This window comes from Solanum tuberosum, unplaced genomic scaffold (assembly GCF_000226075.1).
Source record: "Solanum tuberosum cultivar DM 1-3 516 R44 unplaced genomic scaffold, SolTub_3.0 scf00532, whole genome shotgun sequence".
NCBI lineage: Eukaryota > Viridiplantae > Streptophyta > Magnoliopsida > Solanales > Solanaceae > Solanum > Solanum tuberosum.
Window position 1 is genome coordinate 112,154 of NW_006239461.1, and position 7,355 is coordinate 119,508.

Consider the following 7,355-nt stretch of genomic DNA (forward strand, 5'->3'; position numbering starts at 1 on the left):
AATACAAATTCACAATTTTTTGCCCATTCAAGGCCGACATCCTACATCCTTCAATTCAATAAAAATTCTTAACAATTCACATATATAATACCATATATGAACAGCCCATACCATACTAACACGATTTTTATAATCATCTATTCAAAATCAATACACCCACTTTATGGTGAAATTTAGAGAATTTGAAAAAAATGGGTTCAATGAGATTTCTTTATGAAAACCATTAATAATCATTAATAACTATATAAATCATCATTTAAAACCTTTTTTATGCAAGAACCCATGCTAGAATCGAAATTAGGGCTTTAGGATTTTTGAAGAACATTGAAAATACTTTGAATTAGCTCTTTGATTGAAAAAGGAATCAAAGATAAAGAGTCCCCATACCTTAACTAAGAATCCCCAAGCAATTTGAGAAAGAACCACCTTAAAATCGTCAAACCCTAGCTCCTAGTTCTTGACCTTCTTCAATGGAAGATTGTAGAGAAAGATATTTGAGAGGAGGTGAGTTTCTTTCTTTATTCTAATTGAAGTGACTTAAATGAAAGAATTTTGGTGGAAAATGGGCTTTATAATTGCTAGGAAAGGCAAAGAATAATAAGAACTCAACTTAGGAAAAGAATTAAGGACCCACAAAGTTATACTTAAAAGTGTTCACTAAACCCGTCTAAACTCGTCCTTTTGGACAGTGCTTCACTATTTTGGGCATAACTTTTTACTCCAAGGTCGGAATTGGGCAAACTCGGTGGCGTTGGAAAGAGGACTCAGAGACCTTTAATTGGATATGTAAAGGTCCACCTAATTCATTTTGAACTAAAAGATATGATCATATAAAGTTGACCCTTACAACTCACTAGTTCAAATGACTAGTTTACAGACGTCACGGTCATTTCTCATCATTTCGTCAAGTTCTCAACTCCAAACTCACATGTGAGGCTCTAGTTTCACTAGTTCGTTTTTAGGGTCATTACAAGACCAATTATAAAAGTGATTAAAGTGACCCACTATTAATTTTAATGTTATTTTCTTTAACCATCAATTAAATAAATTATTAAAACTACCTCATTAATTTTATAATTATAGTTATGAATAGTCCAAAATACTCATTTAAAATCTATCGAAAAAGTCTTTTATGCAATAAAAATTTCTAGTACTCAAAACGACCAAATGGGTCGTTACAACTTAATATAGTTTTGAAAATATTTTTAAATTATTCAATAAATTTTTCACTGGTATCAGAGCTGGAATTTATTTTTGTTGTAAAATATTTTCTCTAAAATAATGTTTATCATTATGGTCTGTTGATTAGTTTTATTTGAAAGAAATTATAAATTGAGAATTGCTAATTGTTTCTCTAAAATATATATGTTTTTTGCATTCACAATTTGCCCTTTTTTAAAAATTTTATTTTGAAAGTTTAATTTCATGTAAAGTTGAAGTAGGTATGTGCAAGCTTTCCTATAATTTTTGTAGTTCCTGTAACTTTACCATCCTTATTTTTATATTAACTAATAACTAATGTTAGTTTATCTACAATTTATTGTGTTTATATCTGACAAGTTTTTTTTCGCTATTATTATGTCTGTGATGTGAATAAATCGAAGAATGATTGAGAAAGTTAATTTTGTTTTAAATAATTGATGAATGTCTATTGTACCACTTTTGTGCCTATAAAAGGCATTGTAACTTATATAGAAACTAGATAAGGGTGCCCGTGCAAGGCACGGGCAATATTAATTAGCTTTACGTGGCCATTTTTGATTGGTTTGGTAGTATTTGAGAGCAAAAAAAAAGTGCTAAAAGAAAGAAATATTAATTAGCCCTACGTGGCCATTTTTGATTGGTTTGGTAGTATTTGAGAGCAAAAAAAAAGTGCTAAAAGAAAGAAATATTAATTAGCCCTACGTGGCCATTTTTGATTGGTTTGGTAGTATTTGAGAGCAAAAAAAAAGTGCTAAAAGAAAGAAATATTAATTAGCCCTACGTGGCCATTTTTGATTGGTTTGGTAGTATTTGAGAGCAAAAAAAAAGTGCTAAAAGAAAGAAATATTAATTAGCCCTACGTGGCCATTTTTGATTGGTTTGGTAGTATTTGAGAGCAAAAAAAAAGTGCTAAAAGAAAGAAATATTAATTAGCCCTACGTGGCCATTTTTGATTGGTTTGGTAGTAGTTGAGGAACCACCACTTATATAGTATGATGATGTGAAATAATATAATATAATATATATATATATATATATATATATATATAGTAAGTAAAAAATAATAATAAGATAGATAGAAGTAGAATAGAAAATAGAATATAATAGAAAGAAATAGAAAGTAGAAATAGAAAATATTATACAAAAGAAAGAAATATTAATTAGCCCTACGTGGCCATTTTTGATTGGTTTGGTAGTAGTTGAGGAACCACCACTTATATAGTATGATTATACACAAAAATAAGAAAGAAAAAAGTTTCCTATTTTATCTCTCTAGTAAATTATTTCTTCTTGGTTGTTATTAGTTCAATTTTAGCATTCAGTCTTTATTTTATAACATATTATCAGCACAAACTTTGTCATCTCAAAGTTTGAAGAATAAATTTGAAGGCTAAAGTATTATATTTTTCTTCTCTTTATTATGGTTTGTTATACCCCATTTTAACTCGCGATCAAAAAATGTACAACGTATTGGTGATTTCTAAATTATTAACTAACTTAAGAAGTCGCCACTTAATTAATTACAGTGAATTAGGGCACCTAAAACGATTAAGTTATTGTCTAAAATTAACTTCATTTTAAGGTCTACTAAACATGAGATTCTATGTAAGAGTTCTAGTTATCCTAAAGGGAAGGGGTAAGACATCTTTTAAGATCTGTTGAAAAACAGTTAACCGGGCAAAACTTAGGTTAATTAATTTTAAAAAAATATATGAGTGATAAAGATTAAGTAATTGAGTAACCAAGTTGGAATTTTTTTTTATTTTAAAAGCTCTTTTGCAATTGTATTAGAATGAAAAATATTTAAGAAAGTGTATTTTCTTTAGATCAATTTAGAAAAATCCATGGCTAAAAAAGGTAATTAAAAAAAATAGACATTTACTCATTGATTGACAAAGTGCTTCCTTTAGAAAAAGTTTTAGAAAAATAAGTGTTTAGAACAATTTTTTTTTTTTTTAAAGACATTGTCAAGTTGAACAAAACTTAATAAATCTAGCAGGTTTAAAAATGGTGCAAAAAGAAGTGTTTTAAAAAGATTTTGCCAAATGAAGTTTATAAAAGCTGAAATAATTATAAAGGTTTGTTTCTAACTAAAAAGGTACCCAAACTCAAACATCTATATTATGTCAACTATTATGAAACAAGAAATTAACACATATCCAAAACACATTAGAAAGTTAAAATAAATAAATGCTAAATAGTAATAAGTAAAAGCGACCCCCAAATGATTTTTGTTGTCATTTTGGATAGTCTGGGTTGTCGAATTCATGTATGGGTATGATGGTGTCGAGTCCATGAGACTCTAATTTTGCGAGAGTCCTTAATTGAGACTCCATTTTTGCTCTAAAGTGTTCATGCAAATAAAGAAAGAATAAAGAGATTCGTGATGTGAATCCACTTTAAGACTATATCGAATAAACCAAACATGAAACCTAGTAAAGTCGTACAACCAAGATACTATCCGAAATGGAAAATATGCAAGCATAGGATAAGCCAACTTATTAACAGAACTCAAAGTAACTAGCCTACAAGATAAATCTAATTCTCAAGTTTATCCAATTTAATCTATAACGAAGTTACATTTTAAGGCAAGAAGATAATTAAAACAAGTAATTTATTTAAAACTTATAAGAAAGACTTAAATACATATACTATATATGTTGACATAATAGGAAAGAAACTTAAAAACTCACATTTTTAAAAATAACATATTCAGAGATTTACATGCCATTTATTTAGAAAAATTGAAGGAAGCTTATGTACACATATTTGCTAAAAAATAATAGGAAAGAAGTTTAAAAATTCACAAGTTATTGACAGTATATTTTTCATTCAACAAAGGGAACACATAGAAGCATCATAACCTAAAATCGCTTACCAGATAAGGATACCAAATGCCAAGGAAAACATTTTCATCACGATGACAAAGAAAACAGAGGAAAAGAGGAACACGTAACAAGTCGGATATCGAAATACAAAGTTTAGGACATAATTTAGTAAAAAGCTATACTCCGACAAACATAAACGAAGCAATACATATTTTATAAGCTTAACATTATCTCAAAACAAAGGGAAATATATTTGGTTAACATCACTTAAGTATGCTGATAAGTATTTTACTCATTTGTCAAACTTCAAGCAGAGCATAGTTTTCAAAGAGTTTACTACCTAAAAATGAGTCTTGGAAACATGATTTCTAAAAAATAAAATAAAACAATCTTCAAAATACTTTAACATCTGATTTTGACAAAAGCAATGAACAAATAGTGAATATTAAAATCAAAGATCAACTAATTAAGTTACATTCATTCATCATGATGCCAAAAATACAAAAGTGCTGAAATGAAACTAATAGTAAGTCCATAACACATTAAAACACAAATTCGTTCATATCTCACGGAAATAAAAAAAAGAAACTAGATGTCATTGACCTATTTTGGGGCAGTGAACTGGGGGCATTTTCGGTCGAAGATATGCTCGAATATGAAGACGAGGTTAAACCCGTTCAAATCCAAAATTGCAGCAACAAAATGAAGAACAAAACTTTAAAACTAGGTGTGATAGCTTCAAAGCTTTTAGGGTAGACGAGTAGCTGAAAATCTTATCCTCAATTTGACTCCAAATACAAGTATTTATAGGGAGAAAAATAGAGTTCATGAGCGGGAATTTGAATTTTTTAAATTGGTAAAAAAAACCTTCAAATCCAAACGTTGGAAACCCTTAGGATAAGATTTGCAGGAGCCACGTGATTGAGAGGAGTTGGCGTGAAGATGGAGTACCTACCCTCTACTTATTGTTGACAAAATACGCTACTTTTCCAGAAAAAATGAAAGAGGAGACATGATGTGCGACTGCTAAGGGAAAAGACAGGAGATTGAAACCTTAAGATACTTGGATAACTTTAAAAATAAGATTAGTTGGGCTGTTGTGTTTTTAGGCCTCCAATTGGGGTTTTTTTTGGATAAATTTAGTATCCCCAAAGGCTGAATAATTTTTGGGTCTCAAATTGAATCTTCTTCAACAAATTTTGTGTCTCAATTGGCTGAAATAGTTTTTGGGTCTTTCATTCTTTAAAACAATTCTTCCGAGCTTCTAATTTAATAACTAACATAACATATAATTGGTATGTAGAAAAAAATAAAAATGTTAATATTATAAATTTTCGCTAATAATTTAGAGAAATATTAACTTGTGACTAATTTAATAAGTAAGAAACTGAAATAGGATGACGACAATCGATTATTAAAAAAAGGTGATAGTATAATTTTACATATAATTTTAGTAGTAATAGAATTATGACATAACGATAACAAAATTAATGATAAATAGTCGTTGTAGTAAGAATAGTATATGAAGAAAAATAATTTGCTACATTATTAATTTAGAAGCTCGAAAACAATAAATTAGAAGAAATGAGGGTCAAAATTGGGTGTCAACAACTTGTCCCTCTTTGACCAGAAACGATGTAAGAGTTTTTGGGCAAAGAAATTGACGTAGTAGCCAATTTTGTCCCGACCAACGCAGCTTTATGAAAAATATGAGAATATTTTGATGTGAAAATTTATATATATCCCGAACTGTGGGACATAGGTTGAGTAGTGTTCGAGAGTAGATCCTTGACCATTGTTGGTGAACTTGATTCTCCAACAAATTGCCCCAGTCCACTGCTTAGAAATAGTTTCACGTTGTGCCAAGACCCCTGCAAAACTTAAGCTTGATAAGATAATTAGTAAGTAAATATTAAATATAAAGCATGGTGCAATAAACACATGGAAATAACACCTCATGGGTGTGAATTTATGAAAAATGTGGCCTTGCAAGTCGAAATGATTTAATGAGATAAAATCTTACAAAGTTTATGGAAAGGGGGTTTAAGGCTGATGAGACATGAGAATGGTGCTTTGCAGCGATGATTAATGAGAATGAAGCCTTAACCCAAAAAATACAGCCTTTTAAGCTGATGATTTATGAAATGAAGTTTTTGAAGGTAATGCATTTTGTAAAGTGTTTGTGCAGTGCATTTGAGAATATGCATTCGTGTGAAACATATGAAAGCATTTGCGCGGTGCATTTTAGAATATCTGAAAGCATTGTGCGGTGTATTTGAAAATATTTGAAAGCATTTATGCGGAACATCTGAAAGCATTAGTGCGGTGCATTTGAAAATATCTCGAAACATTTGTCCAGTGCGCTTGAAAATATTTGAAAGCATTAATGCGGTGCATTTAAAGGTATTTATGCAGAGCAAAACTGTATGCAATGTGTTTAAATAATATTTGTGTATCAACACATTTTAAAACCTTTGTAAAGCTTTACTTATAAGTTTTTGAATCATAAATTTATAAGTAAGTAATTCAAACCACTCGGTATACAGTCTTTTCGATTCTATAGACGTTATTGACTTCTCAGCTCCTGTTAATCCTGACAAACATGCACTCAAAGAAACATTATAAGTTTTGGGGGAGGTTGATTCGCGTTGACTTTGAAGGTCTGGCTCTTCATACTTCTTGCTTCCAGCTTTGCTTGACTTGTAACTTTTGTCTATCCTAAATCTTGGTTAATGAATAACAATGGAAATAAATAACAAGAAAACATTTGATTGAACATCATATTTAAAAATAAGATAAAATTATATACGTGTATATATAATAATAAAGAATTTATGTCGAACTTCAAATTGTGACATGTCGTGAAACAAAACGAACGTCCTTTATCTGAAGTCTTTCTTCTGTCGGATGATTTGATTGACCATATACTCTTCAAATCTCTTGATATCAACTTGCAATGACTCCCTTAAAAACTGTCCCAGTTTTTGGCAAAAGAGATATGTTGTCCTTTGGTCACGATGATATTGAACCTTCTATAGGCTGCACACTATTCTTTCAAGAGCATCCAGCCAAACATAACCTAAGTATCCCACCATGGAATCAGGTCAAGGCGTAGTTCCAATACATGACAAAAGATTACATGAAAATGAAATAAAAACTTCTAGATGTAGTATCTCTTAACCGCATCTGCATTGATGGCTTTCGACCATATCTTACTATCCATTTCTGCTAGAATCAAAGCTCATCCAGTCAGTACTCGGTGAACCATGTAAGGTCCTTGCCAATTAGATGCAAACTTCTCCTTAGCCTCATTTTGGAGTAGAA

General features: G+C 30.2%; 1 long non-coding RNA gene across 1 annotated transcript; it reads right to left on the reverse strand.

Annotated features, from left to right (window-relative positions):
• Positions 1–3,276: 3,276 nt before the first annotated feature.
• On the reverse strand, positions 3,277–5,061 carry LOC102591881 (uncharacterized). Its single transcript, XR_368757.2, has 2 exons — positions 4,899–5,061; positions 3,277–3,546 (listed from the first exon to the last, which is right to left on the reverse strand). It is a non-coding gene; the product is annotated as an uncharacterized lncRNA (long non-coding RNA).
• Positions 5,062–7,355: the final 2,294 nt, after the last annotated feature.